The following is a 22539-nucleotide window of genomic DNA, read 5'->3' on the forward strand; positions in this document are numbered from 1 at the left end:
GCGCCGATACAGTCATCGATGTAGCGGAGGAAAAGGTGGGGGGTGGTGCAGCAGAGGAAAAGGTGGGGGGTGGTGCAGCGGAGGAAAAGGTGGGGGGTGGTGCAGCGGAGGAAAAGGTCAGCCATGATTGAATGGCGGAGTGGACTCGATGGGCCGAATGGCCTTACTTCCACTCCTATGTCTTATGGTCTTATGGTCTTAAGATGTGAAGGTGTGAAATGTAGCCTAATGAGACATTCCACAATTCATGTGACACACTATTGTGATTATGTTTCACAAAACTCTCAACTTCCACTCAATTATTTTTTAAGAAATGGGCCAAAGATATAGCTCAAGGTTGGATTCTTCTGACATGCCACTTCCAGATTACATCTGCTCATCATTCAACTGATTGAGTTGCTCATGGAAAGCAACCAGCAGCTAAGTAACAACTAAACACATCATTAACACAATGAAAGCAAATTTTTGTTGGCATACTGCCTCATTATTTCAAAAAGCAAACACTGAGAAACAAATTCCACAATGGATCACATTTTCTTATTTATGTTTAAATGAGATTAAAAGTAACACGTAATGCACCTACACAACAATCCAAATTCACTTGTCCATTTCAAAGTTGAAGTTCAGAAGTCCAATCATTAAAATAAAATGTGGCCAAAATTAATTGCAAGATCTCACATAATTATCTACAATAATAAAAAGGTTGAAATTCAGATATAGTGTCAGCTGTGGCTCAGTAGTAATGCTCTCAGCTTTGACTCAGAAAATCACAGGTTCAAACCTCACTCTGAAGACTTCATTACACAATCAAGACTGAAAGTTCATGTCAGTGTTGGTGGAGCACTGCACTGTCAGATATGGTATCTCTCAAATTCTCACATACATATAAACGATCACATATCACTCTTTGAAGAGCAGCAGGGGACTTCACCTTGGCGCGCATCTATCTTGTAACAAACATCCCTAAAATAAATCAACTGATCATTTATCTATCACGGACTTGTGATCGTCCAGTGTGCAAATTCCAGCCACAATTACTAACATTACATCATGACCATAAGCACTTAACTGTAAAACACTTTGGGATATTGAGAGATCTTGGAAGGCACAATATACATTTTTTTAAAATTTCCAAATATCAGAAATATTTTATTCACAATTGTTTTCCTTTAGTGACAGAAAACTAAGTTAAAAGGACATTGATAAAATGATGCATTTGTGCTGAGTAAAACTGTTGTAATGCCCTCAATTAAGAAATATTGGAGGCTATCCGGGGACTAAGGGCAGGAGAAGATAGTAGAAATAAGGAGGGACAAGGCCATGAAGAGATTTTGAAAGAAGGCTGGAAATTATAAAATTGAGGCTGTGCTAGAGCATTGTGGATAAAGGGGAGTTAGTGAGAGTTAGGATATAGATAACAGGATTCTGGTAACGCTCAAAATTTTGTCAAGTAAAAACCAAGAGACAGGCCACGACTTGAGTATTGGTCAGATATTCAAGTTCCAATGTATGGCTGGGGGCTTCAGTACACTCACTGAGCTTGCCTCCCTTCAGAGGATGATATAATTTAGTGTTGCATGTTTACAGAGATTTTCAGGCCAAGATTTTTGAAGACCTGATGTGACTCTGTGAACTTTTCAAACTGGCAGACAGGATCTGAATGCAGAAATTCCATTCCCATCTCCAACAGATTCCGTTTTTACTGATAAGGCAACAGTAGAATTCAGTGCTGAGTTCAAACAGATACCATTCTGCCACTGCAGGGATGTTAACCCTCAGTGTGGAAATTCTGATTTTGTGGACTCTTGAAGGGCTGCAGAAACGCCAAGCTATCAAGTTATTTAAATCCCCTAACCTTTTAATATTTTTAAAAATAGGTTGTTTGTTTTTGTGCAAGGTAAACAAAATCCAATCAAGCGGTTATGAAAGCTGTTTACTGTCATTATCATAAAAGGCTATCGTTATCTCATCATGAATGCTTGGCTGTTCTCTTTAACCTAAAATTAGCCCAGCAGAGAGTTCTAATTTCAGTGTGATCAATAGCTGAAAGTGATTATTAAAAGATTAACTGTCTTTGGTATGGGATTATGAACACAAATCTTTGATGTTACGAGGGGTGAATACTTGGAAATTACTTACAAAGTTTGGAATGGGCTGTCGTGAACCACAGCCATTTCTTGAAAATACAGGCAAGTCACCATGTATTTAGAAATCTATTTTACTTTTTCTTAACATGGCTTCTGAGGTCAGGTCACGGGGTGAGTTGGTAAGAAGGGTGCATAGTCAAAGACTGAGTTGGCATGAACTGGTATGGAGGCTATAAGCATTCATGGGGATCAGTGTGGCATGAGAACTGAATGGGGAACAAGGAAATGCATAGGTTTAGTGCTACAGAGTCTAGAATTTGAGAAAGCATCTCCAAGAAAAATCCTGAAAAACTGAAGGCGGCTTTTTAAACAGCCTGACTCAGCTTTTGGTTAGAGACAAAAAAACGGTAGATGCTGGAATCCAAAGTAGACAGGCAGGAGACTGGAAGAACACAGCAAGCCAGGCAGCATCAGGAGGTGGAGAAGTTGAAGTTTCAGGTGTAACCCTTCTTCAAGACTGGGGGTTGGTGTAGGGGGAACTGCAGGTAAAGGGGGTGGCAGGGGCAGGGTGGTGAAGTGGGGATAGGTGAATACAGGCAAGGGTACAACCTAGTTAGTGAATGGGAGGAATGAATCCGGTTGGTAGCTGGGAGGAGTGAAAGGAATGGGAGGGGCTGGAAAGGGAGTCAGGAGATGAGAAGGGAGGTAACTTGAAATTTGAGAACTCATTGTTGTGTCCTTCAGGCTGTAGGCTGTAGGTTACCCAGGCGGAAGCGGAGGTGTTGTTCCTCCAATTTGCAGTTGGGTTCGTGGTGGCAATGGAGGAGGCGAAGGATGTCAGAAACCCTGGGTCCTACTGGCAACCTGCAGCCAGCCAACACACCAGCTCTCCCTCCTCACCCATCCACCCCTCCCCTCCACTGTCTCCAAACTCAGACCCCCAGCCCCGCGCTGCTCGGTTCTACCTGCTCCCCAAGATCCACAAACCCAACTACCCCAGCTGGCCCATCATCTTGGCATGCTCCTGCCCCACTGAACTCAACTTGCCCTACCTGGACGCCATCTTCTCCCCCTTGCTTCAAACACTTCCTGCCTACCTCTGTGACAACTACCACACCCTCCATCTCAGGCCCTCAGCTCCTTCCTCTCCAATAGACCATCCAGTCACCTTCCACCAATACCCTCCCCACCTCACAAAACTGTTCATTACTCTCAAAAACGTTTCCTTTAACTCCTCCCATTTCCTCCAAATCCAAGGGGTGACCATGGGCACCCGGATGGGCCCTAGCAAAGCCTGCCTCTTTGTCAGGTAAGTTGAACAGTCCCTCTTCAGTACCTAGACAGACACTGTGCTCCAACTCTTCCACTGTTACATCGAAGACTGCGTCGGTGCAGCATCCTCCATCCAGGCTGAATTGGAGCAGTTCATCGACTTCGTCCACAACATTCGCCCCACCCTGAAATTCACTTGGCCCATTTCGGACACCTCCTTCCCCTTCTTGACCTGTCCATTTCCATTTCAGGTAGCAGCGTCCAGATGGGCATTTACTACAAACTCCCATAACTACCTGGACTACACCTCCTCCCACCCAGTATCCTGCAAGAACTCTATTCCGTTCTCCCAATTTCTCCACCTCCACCATAACAGCTCAGACGACAAGACATTCCACTCCCAAGCATCCCAGATGTCCACCTATTTCAAACAATGTACTTTTCCTCCCTTTGTCATCCCGACAATCCTCCACTGCACCACTTACATTCTCCATTCCACTGCTCTAAACATCCCCCCCAAAACACAATAAAGACAGAGACCCCTTGTCCTCACCTATCACCCCACCAGTCTCCGCATCCAACACATCCACCAACTCTAACTAGATCCCATCACCAAGAACACCTTCCCCTCCCCAACCCTCCGTGCTTACCGTAAGGACCATTCCTTGGTTTGCCCCCTCTCCTCACCGACCCCTTAAACCCCCAGGTACCTTCCCTGCAACCAGAAAAAGGTGCAAAACCTGCCGGTACACGCCACACCTCCATCCAGGCCCGCAAGCAGTCCTTCCAGGTGAGACAGACCTGCCTCTCTTCCAATCTAGTTTACTGCATCAGGTGCTCCAGATATGGTCTTCTCAACATTAGGGAGATAAAACATAAACTTAGGGAACAGTTCACCGAGCATCTCAGCTGGGCTCGCAGGTGCTGCCTAGATCTCCCAGTCACCATCTTTTTTTAATTCCCCTTCCCACTCCCTTTGCGACATGGCATCCTTGGTCATTTCTATGGTCACAACAAACCACACCACAAACCGGAGGAACAACACCTCATCTTCCAACTGGACAGCCTACAGCCTGGAGGACCCAACATTGAATTCTACAATTTCAAATAACTTCCCTTCCCAGACTCCCTTCCCAGCCCCTCCCCCTCCATTTCACTTCTCCCTGCCACCCACCAGATTGATTCCTCCTATTGATCAACCAGGTAGTGCTCTCTGCCTGTCTTCATCAAATCCCCACTTCACTACCCTGCCCCACCATCCCCTTTATCTGCACCTCCCCCATAGTCACTCCCAGTCCTGAAGAAGAAAACATCGACTTCTCTACCTCCTGATGCTGCCTGGCTTGCTGTGTTCTTCCAGCCTCCTGCCTGCCTCAGCAATTCACCATCCCTGCGGCCACCTCCAAACTGTATCCTGACACCATCCATCCCTGAAGAAAGATCCTGCCACTGAAGGAGTTTCTTCAGAGGAAGGAGCAGTGAATTAGGAAATTTCTGAATTCATGCTCCCCACCTCAAGAGTGAAAATGCAGGTCTAACTTTCAAACATATTTGATTTTGCATGGAACATTGACAATCCTGAACTATTTTTGTAAAGAACACTAAATACAAATCAGAATTGGTCATGTTTTCTTGTTTTAAATATTATTTCCAAATTCATACTATTCTAAGGTTGCTACTTTGTTTCTGAAGTCCTTAAAAAAACAAACAAATTAGTTCTACTCTTTTGGGTTTTTCAACTATGTAGCTATCATAGAGTCATAGAGATGTACAGCATGGATACTGACCCTTCGGTCCAACTCGTTCATGTCGACCAGATATCCCATCCCAAATCTAGTTCCACCTGCCAGCACCTGGCCCATAACCCTCCAAACCCTTCCTATTCATTGACCCATCCAGATGCCTTTTAAACGTTGCAATTGTATAGCCTCCGCCACTTCCTCTGGCAGCTCATTCCATACATGTACCACCCTCTGCATGAAAAAGCTGCCCCTTAGGTCTCTTTCATATCTTTCCCCTCTCAGCCTAAATCTATGCCCTAAACCTAGACTCCTCCACACCAGGGAAAAGACTTTGTCTATTTATCCTATCCATGTCCCTTGTGATTTTATAAACCTCTAAAAGGTCACCCCTCAGCCTCCGATGCTCCAGAGACAACGCCCCAGCCAATTCAAACTCGTCCTGTTGATCAAATCCTCCAACCCTCCTGCAAAGCTGACAAATCAAGATGTTGAGTAATAGTAAACATTTCCTGATGAAGGGCTTATGCTCGAAACGTCGAATTCCCTATTCCTGAGATGCTGCCTGGCCTGCTGTGCTTTGACCAGCAACACATTTTCAGCTGTGATCTCCAGCATCTGCAGACCTCATTTTTTACACTAATAGTAAACTTGGCCTAATTCTTTCCATTACTTCACAAGATTTAATATCAAGCCTGATAATGGCTAGCTGATGTAATCACAAATGACGATGAGATAGAATGTTTCTATAATTTGAACTAACAAGCTCCTTGCAGCAACAATGTGAAATAAATTGCATTGGACCTAGTGATGTTTGTTGAGCAGACAAATAAGAGTTGGTAGAGACCTTCGAACCCTTTCTGCCACTCAGTGCAATCTTTGGCCTCAACTCCACTTTTCCACCTCCAGAAACTAACACAGCATTAAGTAGTTAAAATAACAAAAAAACAAGCTAAACAAATCAACTCCCAGGATTACCTCCTTGAACATTTGGCAGTTGGTAATAACCTACAACTGGCAAAACTATAGGAATGAGTCACAAAAACAGAAATTGTTGGGGAAACACAGCAGATCTGGCAGCATCTGTGGAGAGAAAGCAGAGTCAATGTTTCAGGTCTGTGACCCTTCTTCAGAACCTTTTGAAGCCTTGAAGCCAAACGCTGGATGTAAAATGTTAACTCTGCTTTCTCTCCAAAGATGCTGCCAGACCTGCTGAGTTTTGCCAGCAATTTCTATTTTTGCTTCTGACTTCCAGCATTCAGAGGTCTTTGTTATTTTTTAAAAAGTCTTTATTGGAATTAGTCACGTGAACAGCTTGAAGAAGCTATTGAATAATGCAGGGTGATGGGCAAAACAAAATTGTTATAAATAATTACACTAAATAAATGATCTGGAACAGTAGAATTTAGGGATTAGACCTAATCAAAAAGTGGTCTATCACTGATGTAAGCAGCTATGATGATACAAACATATCACTCTTGGAAACAGTATTAAATAATAAATTGAAAAAGCTAAATTTTTGATCTTGGTTAAAAAATTATTCAAGGATAACTCTCTACATGTAACTTGATCAGCAAGGTGGTGAAACTTTGCTATATCGGTCCACTCGTATACAATAGACTTGATCTTTCACCAATAAAATTGGACCCATCCACATGGAAATTCAGACATGTACAATAGATGAGACTACCGAGTATCTCTTCCTGGCTGTTTGTGATTCAATGATTAGCAAATCAATAATTGGATTCACTCACTTTAAGTATCTCTGTCAAATTAATACAAAAATACAGCATCGCATAACATAACAACACTGTATCTGCACCCTGGAGATATTGTATATTCTGGTACTTAACCAATGGCTGCTGTTTGGAAAACATAGTTTTTCTCTTGCATGAACATGCATATTATGCACTTATGCTCTTTAAAAAGAAAATCTTGAGGTGCAGGAATTAACCTGAGCGTTACCATGTCTAAATACCTTTTGGCACTTATTAATGCAAATAAATTGAACTCTGTGGTACACTGTGACTTGGATGAACTGGTCACTTTAATGAGTATATTAAAAACTGTTAATAGCACATCAGAGAAGGGACACAAGGGAGCTGATTTCATTTTGTATTGGTAAAAACAATGACTGCAGATTCTGGATTAGCAGTGCAGGAAGAGCACAGCAGTTCAGGCAGCATCCAAAGTGCAGCAAAATCGACGTTTCGGGCAAAAGCCCTTCATCAGGAATAAAGGCAGTGAGCCTGAAGCATGGAGAGATAAGCTAGAGGAGGGTGGGGGTGGGGAGAAAGTAGCATAGAGTACAATAGGTGAGTGGGGAAGGGGATGAAGGTGATAGGTCAGGGAGGAGAGGGTGGAGTGGAAAGGTGGAAAAGGAGCTAGGCAGGTGGGACAAGTTCGGACAAGTCATGGGGACAGTGCTGAGCTGGAAGTTTGGAACTAGGGTGAGGTGGGAGAAGGGGAAATGAGGAAACTGTTGAAGTCCACATTGATGCCCTGGGTTGAAGTGTTCCGAGGCAGAAGATGAGGCGTTCTTCCTCCAGGCGTCTGGTGGTGAGGGAGCGGCGGTGAAGGAGGCCCAGGACCTCCATGTCCTCGGCAGAGTGGGGGGGGTTGGGGGGTTGGGGTGGAGTTGAAATGTTGGGACACAGAGCGGTGTGGTTGATTGGTGCGGGTGTCCCGGAGATGTTCCCTAAAGCGTTCTGCTAGGAGGCGTCCAGTCTCCCTAATGTAGAGGAGACCGGTCTTTGCGGAAGGCGGAAAGGGGTGGGAGGGAAATATATCCCTGGTGGTGGGGTCTTTTTGGAGGTGGCGGAAATGTCGGCGGATGATTTGGTTTATGCGAAGGTTTGTAGGGTGGAAAGTGAGCACCAGGGGCATTCTGTCCTTGTTATGGTTGGAGGGGTGGGGTCTGAGGGCGGAGGAGCAGGATGGGAACGTGATGCGTTGGAGGGCATTTTTAACCACATGGAAAGGGAAATTGCGGTCTCTAAAGGAGGCGGCAATCTGGTGTGTTCTGTGGTGGAACTGGTCCTCCTGGGAGCAGATACGGTGGAGGCGGAGGACCGGAACCCCAACAGTGAGGGTACAGAAGCATGACTATTTAAACAGGAAACATGTGACAGGGTAGTAATAAAACTATTTCACCTGACTCACCTGATAGGCTGAACACTGGATAGATCCCCTGAATACGAGAATGTCCATGACACTGTTGAATTGTCGTTTGGGGTCAGAAAAGAGGGAAATATCAAATTCCTGTGATTTTCTGACACATTTTTAATAGAAGTACATATTGAAGAAGTCACTGGAAGGCAAATCAATGAAAAAGCTCAAAAATCTTACATGAATCAGACTTTGTAATGCCCCTGTCCTTTATCGCCTCTAGCAGCAACCAATGCCCCCATTCCTTAGTGTGAGATGTTATAGACTTCCAAGCAACACGTCTGTCTAGCGCTCATTGGAGAGAAAAGCTTACACAGAAGTAATTTTCTTTTTCCTCATTCTTTCATGGGATGCAGGCATTGCTGGTGACACCATCATTCATCACCCACCCCTAATTGTTCTTGAATTGAATAGTGTGCAAGGCCGTTTCAGAGGGTAATTAATGGTGAGCCACATTGCTATTGGTCCAGAATCACATGCAGGCCAGACAGAAAATGATGAAATATTCCTTTCCCAAAAGGACATTGTAAACCCAAAAAGATTTTTATGACCACCAATGGTGGTTTCACAATCAGCATTATTGTGACTAGCCTTTAATTCCAGAATTTATTTATTTTAGATTCCACCAGCTGCCGAGGTGGGAGTTGAACTGTGTCCCCAGAGCATTAGCGAGGACCAGTGAAGTACTACGTCAGTGATATTACCACGATGTAACCCATGTGCTGACAGGTGCAGTTAAATTCAAAACAAAATTGTGTAAAAAGCATTACATTTGCACAAACCAGAGAGTGACAGCATGACAACTAGCAGTATAATTACCAGAGTTAAATTTCTAAGCTGCTAACCATCAATATTTTAAGTTGTCAGTGCTCCTGCTTGTGTTCTAGTGTCTGGCATAATAACCCTCAAATACAAGTATAAGACCTCTTTTACCATACATGAAAATGAAAGGTTCAATAAGTTAGAGTGAACTTACATTAGATTACACCTTTCACATCCTTAGGATTTCCCGAAGTCTTTCACAGTCAAATGAATTAATGTTGAAGTGTAGTCACCCACTGTAATATAGCAAATTTGATATTCAGTTTGCACACAAGGCTTCAAAATGTAAACAAAAAAAAAATTGGCATTCTTAGATAAAGAATACATTTTGGATAGGAGTATCTATATAATATCCTGTTCCTTTCTGAACAGTACCATTAGATCACTTGCATTCAAGAGCATAGTCAAAAAACAACAGATGAAAAACAATGCAGCCCTCTTAAATATCACACTGAAATGTCAGTACAGAAGAAATATTAAAATTTCTAGAATTTGTTTTTAACTTATAACTTTCTGCAGCACTCTCACTGAACCAATACTACTCACTGACCACATACACATAAATAAAATTCTGAGTACTTTATTTTAACCGATCAAAATATGCCACAAGCTCCTATTTTTTCTGAAGCAAAATAAAATTTATTGTATACAAAATAATTAAACAAAACAACTGTTAATAGCTTAACAAAATGGCTTATAATCATGCATGTCATCTATTCAGATCTACTTTTTCTTCCCCCAAAACTTCTCTTCTAAGACAATCTTAAAATTTTCCTTCCCAAACACGCAAAGGGTATTTCCAAAAATATATTTTAAAATAGTTTGCAATTAGTTTTTGGTGAAATCTAAGACACATGCTTGCAAATTATTCATATCATTAGGCTGCACATCAAGTTCTGTGAAAGGTTCAGGCACTACATCTTCGGAAAAATACTGGTCTTAGGGGAATGCTATATACTTTTGCCAAAACAATACTTGGGCTCCATGGATTCAACCACAAGGAGAGATTAAATAAACAAGCATTAAGGTCGCTGAAAGAGTGAAGGTGATTTGATCAAAACATTCAAACTATTAAAAGAACCGAAAGGATAGGTTGGGAGAAACTATTTCCACTTCTTGGGGAGTCCAGGGCTTGAATCTAATAAGCAGAGCTATCATTTAAGGAATGTAATTAAGACACACTTTTTCACCAACATGTGGTAGGATCTTGGAAACGCCTTCAGCAAATGGCAATTAATATGACATAAATCAGTCATCTTAAAACTGAGATGAAGATATTATTGTTAGCCAAAGTTATTAAGGGAGATGGGGACAAAGTGAGTCTTGAGTTAGGTTGCAGATCAGCATGGTCTCAATGAAAGGCAGAATAAGCCGGGGAGCTCAATGGCTTTGTTCCTATTTTCCTAATACTTGAAGCTATGTCATAGCAATCTTGAAAAATTTTAATTTAATTTTTTTTTAAATCAGGTAAAGTAGAAGTTGTGTTTTAAAAAGATTAAGCAATTTACATTTTGTGTTGATCGATTTTGTAAATTTTCATACATTGGATTGTCAAAATTTCACACAGTATCATTCCTGCAAAAATTTATATACTTGCTTTAATAAAACTTTAAATTAATGGGTACTATATTAATATAATTAATATAATAATACTAATATTAGAACAAATTATTGTCATTATATATCAATGCCTGTCACTCTTGTAAATATTTGGTGATAAGAATGCATTCATGTATTGCATTCCACAAAATCTATTCAAGAAGAAGAAATGGAAGAAAATTTCCTTAGATTACCATTGCTTGTCACCTCTTTTAAGCTGGAGCTGTTCTTGCAACCATCTAGTATTTGTACTTGGAAACATGCAAATGGGGCAGAATTGTGCAATCAACCACACCTTAATGAAGGTCAAATGAAGCCAGACACAAAATAATGTTGCTCCACAGATTAATTACTAGTGCTTGAAAAGGGGAGATAAAATATTTTGTTCCTCAATCAGCATTAAAAATGTAGTACAACTCTATCAAAACATCCAAGCAGTCCAATGTACTATCTGATGAAGGGCTTATGCCTGAAACATTGATTTTCCTGGTCCTCGGATACTGCCTGACCTGCTGTGTTTTTCCAGCACCACACTGTCGACCCTGATCTCCAGCATCTGCAGTCCTCACTTTTTCCCAATATACCATCTGGTCAGTTGCACATCACATTGGGTCACATTGTATCAAGCACAAGCTAAGGTTGGTGTGAGTTAGCCTTCTGGTATAAATCTCACAGGCTCCTTCACTACATTCAAGAGTAAGATCAGTAAAACTGGGCCAGTAAATCTGCATTCACATACTACTGGTGACCCTGGCCTCGGTGGTGGGCAAGTTGTTGGAGGGAATCCTGAGGGACAGGATGTACATGTATTTGGAAAGGCAAGGACTGATTATGGATAGTCAACATGGCTTTGTGCATGGGAAATCATGTCTCACAAACTTGATTGAGTTTTTTGAGGAAGTAACAAAGAAGATTGATGAGGGAAGAGCAATAGATGCGATCTATATGGACTTCAATAAGGTGTTCAACAAGGTTCCCCATGGCAGACTAATCAGCAAGGTTAGATCTCATGGAATACAGGGAGAACTAGCCATTTGGATACAGAACTGGCTCAAAGGTAGAAGACAGAGGCTGGTGGTGGAGAGTTGTTTTTCAGACTGGAGGCCTGTGACCAGTGGAGTGCCACAAGGATTGGTGCTGGGCCCTCTACTTTTTGTCATTTACATAAATGATTGGGATGTGAGCATAAGAGATACAGTTAGTAGATTTGCAGATGACACCAAAATTGGAGGTGTAGTGGACAGCGAAGAGGGTTATGTCAGATTCCAACAGGATCTGGACCAGATGGGCCAATGGACTGAGAGTGGCAGATGGAGTTTAATTCAGCTAAGTACGAGGTGCTGCATTTTGGGAAAGCAAATCTTAGCAGGACTTATACACTTAATGGTAAGGTCCTAGGGAGTGTTGCTGAACAAAGAGACCTTGGAGTGCAGGTTCATAGTTCCTTGAAAGTGGAGTCACAGATAGATAGGATAGTGAAGGCAGCGTTTGGTATGCTTTCCTTTATTGGTCAGAGTATTGAGTACAGGAGTTGGGAAGTCATGTTGTGGCTGTACAGGACATTGGTCAGGCCACTGTTGGAATATTGCGTGCAATTCTGGTCTCCTTCCTATCGGAAAGATGTTGCGAAACTTGAAATGGTTCAGAAAAGATTTATAAGAATGTTGCCAGGGTTGGAAGATATGAGCTACAGAGAGATGCTGAACAGGCTGGGGCTGTTTTCCCTGGAATGTTGGAGGCTATGGGGTGACCTTATAGAGGTTTACAAAATTATGAGGAGCATGGATAGGATAAATAGACAATGTCTTTTCTCTGGGATCGGGGAGCCCAGAATTAGAGGGCATAGGTTTTGGGTGAGAGGGGAAAGATATGAAAGAGGCCTAAGGGGCAACGTTTTCACGCAGAGGGTGGTACGTGTATGGAATGAGCTGCCAGAGGATGTAGTGGAGGCTGGTACAATTGCAACATTTAAGACGCATTTGGATGTGTATATGAATAGGAAGGGTTTGGAGGAATATGGGCCAGGTGCTGGCAGGTGGGACTAGATTGGGCTGGGATATCCGGTCGGCATGGATGGGTTGGACTGAAGGATCTGTTTCCATGCTGTACATCTCTATGACTCTATCTGTCTAGAGGAATGCAATAACATCTCTGAACAGCTTGGTTAGCATCCTTACAGTGTGGAAATAAGCCATTTGGCCCACCAAGTTCACATTAACCCTCCTAAGAACAACCCTCCCAGAACCCTCCTCTACTCTATTACTCTACATTTTTTTTTCACCTATAACTAATGCATCTAACCTATACATTCCTGAGCACTATGGACAATTTAGCATGGTTAATTCACCAAATCTGTGGACATCTTTGGACTGTGGGAGCACCCAGAGGAATCCCACGCAGATAAGGGTAGAATGTGCAAACTTCACACAGACAGACAGTCACCCAAGGCTGGGATTGAACCTGGATCCCTGGGTCTTTGAGGAAGTGGCTTAGCTACTTAGCCACTGTGCCAGGACTGGGCCAGTGAATCTGCATTCACATCCAACCTGTCTATAGGAATGTAATAACACAGTGGCTGGAAAATATCTAAAAGACTTGCACTTCCATGATCAGAGGATACCTCAAACTGCTTTACAGTCAACAAAGTATATGCATTGTTGCAACTTAGAACTTGCAATTTGTACACAGTAAGTCTCCACAAAGGGAAATGCTGATTGACGGGTAAACATTGGGCAGGATCCCAGAAATAACTCCTCTGCTCTTCTTCACAATCGCATCATTAGATCTTTCATGCCCTCCCAGATGGAGCCTCTGTTTAATTTATCACATGAAAGTCAGCATATCCAATAGCGCAGCACTCCTTCAGTATTGCATGAGAGAGACAGGCTCATTTTTGTGTGCTCAAGTGGTGAAACTGTACTGGGTCATACTGGGGTGTTGGTGCAGTCAGTCACTTAACGAAACTTGCTAGAATATACCCAACCTGTGTTGTGAACAAAATGTTGCCAGAGACCTTTTTAAGCTGAAGCAATCCAAGTGATTACTTTTGTTCTCATCGAGGTTTAAAATCCAATTTTAAAAATAAATTTATTTAGCATTAATTCATAGGTTGTACAAGCTTTTTATTTGGATGCAGATAACTGTAATCTAAAAATAATGTACAATGTGGTCTCCCACCTACTTAGAATTCAACTTTGAAAACAGAAATCTTGACAACTTTAGGTTACTACACTGATGACAGAACAGTCACTGAAAGGTGTATATACGTAGGTTACTTTATCTTTCTAGTTAAAAACTGCTGGACAGGGAGCAAAATATTAAATCAACAAAATTAATTATTTTAATTGTGATACCTATGTTCTTCATGAGAACTTAAAAGTAAACACTACAAGAATTACATGTATACACATTGCAAGACTACTTAAATTCATTCACAGGATGTGGGCATTGCTGGCAGACAAGCATTTATTGTCCATCCCTACTCATCCTAATGAAAATGGATTGAAACTACATTTCTGATTTGTTACAGTTCATGTCGTGTAAGTACATCCATTGTGCTATTACAGGGTGGGGGTCAGTGAAGGAACATCGGTATATTTCTAAGGCAGAATGGTGTGTAACTTGTAGGGGAGATTGAAAGTGGTGGTATTCCCAGGTGTCAGCTACCCTTGTCCTCCAGGTAGTAGAAACCATGGGTTTGAAACAAACCAGTTTAAGGAGCCTTGGTGCTATTAATTACTGGACAAATTCAGAATGTTCAGTATTTAAAATAAACTACAATGAAAATTTAAATTTACAGTGCACACTTTTATAGATCAATACTGGATTACTAAATCTTCCATTATATCCAAATTATGCATCATTATATTCATAGAAAATTGAATTTGAATTCTGCTACCCATTAACTACAATATGGCTTCAGTTAGTGGATAATAAATGAGACTGCTGTCACCTTCAAGTGTGATGATATTACCCTGTTTCACAGGAGATCAAAAGCTATTCAGGGATGCAAACTAAACACTTTGCTCTGTATTTTGTCCCTGAAGTAGCATATATGCCGGACAGTCCAATTACTGTACAATCAATGTACTGTTTAAACTGGCAGTAGGAATTCAAATTAGGTCATTTACATCCATCAGATTAAAAATAGCTTCAAGAGCAGATTATTTTTAAACGTACAGATACAGGAAAGCTTTTTTTTTGCCAACTCAGTTCTGAAAAAAAATTCCTAACACTAAATCTGAAAATGAGAAGAAGAAATTTCAATCACAGAACCTCTACAGTGTGGAAACAGGCCATTTGGGCTCACAAATTCACACTGAACCTCCGAAGAGTAACCCACCCAGACCCATTCCCCATCCTATTACTCTACATATGCCCGTGACTAATGCACCTAACCTACACATCCCTGAACACTATGGGCAACTTAGCATAGCAAGTTCACCCAACCTACATATATTTGGACTATAGGAGGAAACCAGAGCACCCGGAGGAAACCCACACAGACACGGGGAAATGGTGCAAACTCTACACGGCCAGTCACCTGAGGATGGAATCAAACCCAGGTCCCTGGTGCTGTGAGGCAGCAGTGCCAACCACTGAGCCACCATGCCACGCTCCCTCACAACACAGTCTGACTCAGGCTTTTATTTAAATGAGATTTAAGTTTATTTAAATCACAACGTTTCCTTAAATGAAAACATATATAGAAATTAACTTCACATGATCAAAAATAGTACACTGTAGGGTTGGGATTTTCCTATTTTCAGAAAAAGTCTAAAATGTGAAGGTTTAGTAGACAAAAACATGTGACCGACCTTATTCAGGAAGCCTGCTGAATCAAGCATGAGCCAGGCAGCTGACTGTGGAAAGCCTGCTGGCAACCAAAATTTCCAAAGCTTGATTAGAAAGTTCTGCTCACCTGTGACTTCCAACCAAAGGCTGGCATTCCAGAACTTGGTAACTATTGCCAGGATACCATTGTCAGCTCCCAGACAAGGGATCAGCAACTGAAGGGGAGGTGTCATGTGATGGATTTCTTGGGTTGGATGTTGAGTGGAGATAGTAGTGCAATTTGGAAGCAGCGGGGGTTAATTTTCAGACACCATCCTCTTGCCCGAATCGGAGCCATAGAGTCATCGAGATATACAGCATGGAAACAGACCCATCAGTCCAACTCGTCCATGCTGACCACATTTTCTAAATAAATCTAGTCCATTTACCAGTGTTTGGCTCCTATCCCTCTAATCTTTTCCTATTCATACAACCATCCAGATGCCTTTTAAATGTTGTAAATATACCAACTTCCATCACTTTCTCTGTTAGCTTGTTCCATACACACACCACTCCTCAGGTGGTGAAAAGGTTGCCCCTTAGGTCCTTTTAAATCTTTACCCTCTCAGCTTAAAGTGAGACCATCTTGCTTTGGACTCCCCACCCTTGGGAAAAGACCTTGTCTATTCACCCTATCGCTTCAGCCTCTGACACTCCAGGAAAAGTAGACCCAGCCCATTCAGCCTCTCTGTATAGCTCAAACCCTCCAACCCTGGCAACATCCTTGAAAATCTTTTCTGAATTCTTTCAAGTTTCACAACATCCTTCCATAATTGGGACCTCTCAATCGTTTCAAAATGAGTGCAGCTCAAGGGACTCCCACCCAAACTGATCACCTGCCTGCACTGGTTTACCAGGGGTCAGATAGATGGTTAAGCCCCAACAAACCTCCAGGGCTAATATGCTCGATAGCTGAGTAGGCTCCCTGCTGCCCAGCTGTTGAAATAGGAAGATATAGTTTGGGGAGAGAGTTGGAGAGAGAAAAGAGAGAGTGGGAGAGAGACGAGAGAGAGAGAAAAGGGAAGGAGAGAGAAAAGAGGGGGGGGGAAGAGAGAGAGAGAGAGAGAGAGAGAGAGAGAGAATAAATGAAGAAACCATATGGATGCCTCGTTGGTAGCACAGGTGAAAAAAGGTTTGTACGCCACTCTCAGTTTATATATAAATGCTCCTCATGTTAAGTCATGTGTTTGGAGACTCTTTGCATAGGCACTAAACATATCTTCACACCATTCAGCAGCATTTCATGGTCACACATGAGTCTTACGAATGGAGGTCTATACCCAGAGCCCACAGCACCATCAGGGGGATCTATGCATCCATATGACATTGAGTAACAGTGAAAGTTTTGTCCTTCCTCGTTCAACATTCCTAATCTTTGGCTCCTAATGTGTGTAAAGAGTTTTAAGAGTGTTTTCCAGCAGTGTCTTCATCAGGAAGGTGTGACATACAGAGAAAGTAATGCTGTCGCATCGTCAAAGATCAGGTAGTCTGCAGGCCTGTGTCCTGTACTTGGATGAGGCGATGTCCAAATGTTCCTTCTCTTTGAAACCCTATAGTTGATGTTTGCTGCGGACCCTCACAGGTTGCAGCCAATTTCTTTCCCATTGCGTATTTTTGACTTTCTTTATGACAGAAGGCAAAAGTGAATGCTCCTCTTCCGGTGTATTCTAGTCTCAGACTGAATGTGCCGATGAAACCCAAATATCTACATGCCCTTTACTGTAGACCATCCTGTTAATGACACATAATTCACACATTGCCAAATTGCCACCCAACCCATCTATATGCACCTACCTACCTTTCCCACAAATGCCTGGCATATCAGGTGATCATGCCAAGTGTGGCCATTCACTGCACACCCTCCCCTTGAACGGACGGTACTCCTGAATGTGTATAACCTCCAATTCACATGACACCCTTCCCAGACATGCTTTATTATGTCTCCCCTCACCCTCTGAAAATCCTGCTATTCCCATCACAATTCTAGTGTACACTTGCCCAGAGCTGCAACCCCCAGTCACAAAGTCTAATCTGTTGAGGTTCAGTTCCCTGGCAATGGCCACAAAGCCGATCCCCTCCTCCTTCAGTTTATGTGAATGGACCTGACAGGCTGACTGCAGCCTCAACTGACATGAGCAGATAGCACTGGGTAAGATCTGCTGAGACCTCTAACGAACACCTACATAGTCGGTTCTGCTAAAACGCATGTTTCCTCAACACGAATTGGCTTTAACGCGATAGAAGAATTTTGACCGTTATTTGTAGAATGCGAACTTTTCTTACCTGTACTGGCTATAACTCGACTTTAATCACATTGGTTTAAATGACGCAGCCATTGTGTGATTTTCTCAAAATGCAAGATCGCACAAGAACAGAGCTATCTCGTTATATCAGAACCAACTGCATTAACCGTGGTCAGATGGGAGACTGAATAGTAATGAGGTAAACTGTGGCAATAACCAGCATTAATCATCATCAATTGGTATCGTGCTGATGCTTCGTGAAAATCTCACCACACCGCTTGTCAAAAGATGGACCCCACAACAGACTTATTTACTTCTGCCGCACATTTTGCCGTAGCCCACATTGCTCAGAGCCCTATATCGCTATTAGTCATCATGGGCAAAATCTTAATGACAAATTCTGAAACAGTGAATGAACTGAATGGAAAGATGGGAAAATGAGGGAGCGAGATAGAGACAGAGTCATGTCGCATGAAAATAGACCTTTCCGTCCAACTAGTCCACACATATCATGGTCTAAAACTAAGCTATTCCCATCTTCCTGCACTTTGCCCATATCCCTCCAAACCTTTCTGATGATTTGTCAGTCAATCATAAAAATGCAAGGGAAATTGGGAAGGAAGGCAAGAGACAGTGGTGTAGACAGAAAGAAAGAAGCAGGGAGACAAAGAGATGCAAGCAGAGGGAAGACAGAGAGAGAAAATAATAAGGAGAGGGTAAAGGGGAGAGACAGAGAAAAGCTGCAAGAAAAAGAGATGGAGCAAGGAAGAACACAGAAGTAAAGACACAGGGAGCAAGTAAACAAAAGAGAAAGGAAGGAATTAGAGAGAAGAGTAAGGAAAGAAAGCAAAGAAGGAAAGCTAAGAGAAGGAAGGGGACAAAAAAAAAGTGCATCTAATAAATGGGAAGGAGAGGTAATTACTTATCATCCATATAACGGAGTACAGACAGCCTAAAAATAGGGAAGGTCAAAGCCATCAAATTACATTTTAAATTGAGCCTGCACGGTTAACTTTGGTGCTCTGAAATCTGGCTTACTATAAATTGTCCCGTGTTGCATTATTTCTTTATATATCTGTTCTATCTACAAAGATCTGCAATAACCACTGGTCATGGATCAGGACTCTGCATTAATGGCAGCTGCAGAGAACGCATTGATCTGAACAATTTCAGGTTAATATTCTGGTCAATTACGGTGCAATTTATTTCAGGTTTCAGTTCCTTTCTTCTCCTGAAGGATTTCAACTTTTGGAATCATTAGCCCTTGATGTTCCACCCACTCATCTTAATGGACAGAAAAGTCACAGGCTGGTCAGCACAGAAGTACAGTCATGCTGCCATCTCCCAATCTCTCACCTGTGAAACCATTACAAATACAGGCAAGAGTTGTTTATCAGGGATTTCATAATGAAATGCAATTTTGCCCTTTTCAAGAGATTGTTTACTGAATTAAGACAACAAATCTCTCCCCAAGCCAAGGGAGTTGAATTAAATGGTGGCACTTCTGGTCTGCTACCAAGATGCAAAAACGATTTATAAAAAATTATTTGGCAATTCACATCGTATTTCCGCTCCACAGAGAACATGAAATCAACAATGATTTGTCAATCCTGTGCTATGCAGAGGTGACAACTTGTAAATTAGACAAAACACTATTAACTGCAACTGTGATTCCAACATTCCGTTTGGCCAAAATCATATAAAAAGCTCCTCTGCAAAGTAGTGCAGCCAAACAAATAAAATATATACAAAGATTTAGAGCTGCTTTATGTTGTTACTTGCTCAAGTGAAGTGTGCTAAATGTCTAACATCTAAATAAAAATGTTTCATATGTACTTCTGTTCTCTTCGCCCGTCACAAAGATATCTTAATACATAGCTGAACTCCTCAGATATAGTTACAGGTCCATAAAGCTCTTACCTTCACACATGATGAAAGGAAAATTATCCAATAAAATATTTTAACCAAATAGGTTTGTTTGTATTTTCAACTAGTGTAAATTTTGCTTGCCTGTTCTTATTGTAATTTTAAGGGTCTATCTGAATGCATTTTATATATATTCAACTGGAAACAGCAGGTATGATCCCAGAAACTTTCAATGCTTTTTTTCATACACATGCAATCCCTTTCAATTACACATCTCTTTCAGCATCACTGAAGGGAACAGTGCTGAACAAGAATTCAAGATATAAAAGAAATACTCTAGGGAAGTTGAAAAAAAAAGTAATTTAATTTTGATAACAGATTTGAAAACCTGAGGTGGTATTCACTAGAAATGAAGATAACTAAAATAAATGTTAACATAATTGAGAAAATCAAACCACAAGTGAGTACTGAAGAAAATTAATAAAAATGAACAGGGGATTAGTTAAATCCTTTTAGAGAGCAATAACCTCTAAAAGAAATTTGAATTTTAAGTTAATAGCTAAATGGATTAGACGATACTTCATGCATTAAGATGTTTGCTGCAACAAATAGACTAAAATCATTATTGACTAAACAGTGGATTGAATTTTACCAAAAGTTGGCTCAGTGTCCAGTTCTAGGAATTTCATGAGCTTCAGTGCATCACTTCACACAGCTTTCCACTGCTGACTTTATTAAGTGCATCATTTCTCTACAGTGCTGTTTTTGTATAATCTAGCATGTGCCAACAGCAAATTGCTTACCAATGTTAAGAAATTTTGGCATTCATATCTTGGTCACCATATTTAAACCTCACCTGCCCACTAAGTCCAATACCACCAACCTAGTCTGAAGTAGTCACCCAGATCAGTGCAGAGTCCAGGATCCAGCAGTGCCACAAGGTGATCACCTCCTGGGCTCACAATCTGCTCTGTGTTATCGCACACTCGGCCATCTCCCACAAAGACTCATGGTCTATCACTCTCAATACTGCAAGTAGAATTTTTACAAATAGCTCTCACCCACCACATTTTCCAAACCACTAACTCTCCGACTGTCTGTGTTTTGTACTGAGTCAGGACACCTGACTGACGAAAGACCAGTCCCTTGATTGACTGCAGACACTTTGCCAAACATGACATGGCTACGTATCTGCCCTAAATGACCACATATGACTAACAGCAAAATATTTTCTGCCCCTTGATGTCAAGGGCAGTCAATCTCATTTCACTTCGGGATTCAGATCTTTTATTTATGTTTGACCAATACTGTAATGAGGTCAGAAGCTGACAGACCCTAGTGGAACCCAAACTGAGCAGAGGCGAGCATGTTTTTCATTTGGAAGTGCTATCTGATAGCACTGTTGATGACTCCTACAATTACTTTTCTGATGATTGAGAGTCGACTGATAGGGTAGCAATTAGTCAGGTTAGATTTGTCCTGGCTTTTGTGCACTAGACATATCTGGGCAATTTTCCAGGTTGTCAGGTAGATTGCAGAGTTGCAGCTCTCCTGGAACAGCTTAGTTAGGTGCTTTGCCAATTGTGGAGCACAAATCTTCAATGCTATTTGTCAGGGCCCAGAACCTTTGCACTGCCTTCAGTCATTCCTTAATGTCACGCAAGTGAATCAAATTATTGACATCTAGCATTGGTGATGCTGACAGCTTTCAGAGATGGGTATTCCACTCTGCACTTCTGATTAAAGATGAATGCAAAGTGCTCAACCTCATCTTTTGTGGTGATATGTTAGGCTCTCCTATCGACGAGAACAAGGATATCTATGGAGCCTTCACTCCATTAGTTTTTTCACTTCCCAACGCCATTAATGACTGGATGTGGCAGGACTGTAAATCTGACCCATTGGTTGCACTCTTGCTTAGCTCAGTCTATGCATGCTGCATCTCCTGTTTGGTATTCAAGTAATCTTGAGGTGTAGCTTCATCGGTTTGAAACCGATTTTTAACTCTGCTTGGTGCTGCTCCTGACCCAAACTCCTGCCCTCATTGATCAGGGCTTATTACCCAGCTTGATGGTAATGGCAGTCTGGGGGTGTGCCAGGCCGAGGTTAAAGGTTAAGTTTGAATATAATTCTCCTGCTACTACTTCAACATGCACAATATAGTTGCCCAGCTTTGAGTTGCTAGATCTATTCAAAGGTTGTCCCATTTATCAAGCTGGTGCTGCTGCACCAGGTGAAGGAGGGTACGTTCAATATGATGACAGGGACTTTTTCTTCACAATAACCATGCTATGGACACCACTACTGACACTACAGGCACATCGATGAAAGGGAAATTGGTAAGGATGTTGGCAGCTACATTTTTTCCTACCACCTGCACCAGACCTAGTTTAGCAGTTCAGTTCCTCAGGCCTTGGTTTATTCAGACAGATGATGATACCCAGCCATTCAAAACACATTGAATTTCCAATGCAGCCTACAATCTGCACCCTTCCCAACTCAGTGCTTCCTCCAAATGGTGTTCACTGTGGAGGCATACTGATTCATCAGCTACAATGTGGATTGTGGGTGGCAATCAGGAGGAGGTTCGCTTGCCTGTAATTTACCCGATGCCATGAGGCTGCATGGGATTCAAAGTCAACTCCCACAAGATTGTGCCATGACCTTAGGTTGGGTCCATCCTGCCAGAAGGACAAAACATACCCAAAGATGGTGGTGGTGTTGTCTCGGCTAGCGTCTCAGGTATGAGTCCATGAATATGACTATGTCAGGCTTTGCATGTCTAGACTGTGGGACAACTCATCCAACATTGGCACAAACTCCAGGATGTTAGCAAAAACGACTTTGTACGATCAATAGGTTGCCTTTGTGGTAGTTTTTCTGGTGTCCACATCAATATTGGGTGATCTT

General features: G+C 41.9%; 1 protein-coding gene across 5 annotated transcripts in view; it reads right to left on the minus strand.

The window, feature by feature from the left end:
- LOC132821532 (inactive N-acetylated-alpha-linked acidic dipeptidase-like protein 2) overlaps window positions 1-22539 on the minus strand; it is a 973299-nt gene that overhangs the window by 846751 nt on the left and 104009 nt on the right. For 3 of the 5 annotated variants that reach the window (XM_060834141.1, XM_060834144.1, XM_060834140.1), the window contains 2 exons: window positions 9243-9324; window positions 8261-8312 (listed from right to left, as the gene is read on the minus strand). The gene's annotated coding sequence lies outside the window, so the exon portion shown is untranslated. The remainder of the gene's footprint in view (window positions 1-8260; window positions 8313-9242; window positions 9325-22539) is intronic. The other 2 variants (XM_060834143.1, XM_060834142.1) reach the window with 1 other exon arrangement.

This window comes from Hemiscyllium ocellatum, chromosome 13 (genome assembly GCF_020745735.1).
Source record: "Hemiscyllium ocellatum isolate sHemOce1 chromosome 13, sHemOce1.pat.X.cur, whole genome shotgun sequence".
Classification (NCBI taxonomy): domain Eukaryota; kingdom Metazoa; phylum Chordata; class Chondrichthyes; order Orectolobiformes; family Hemiscylliidae; genus Hemiscyllium; species Hemiscyllium ocellatum.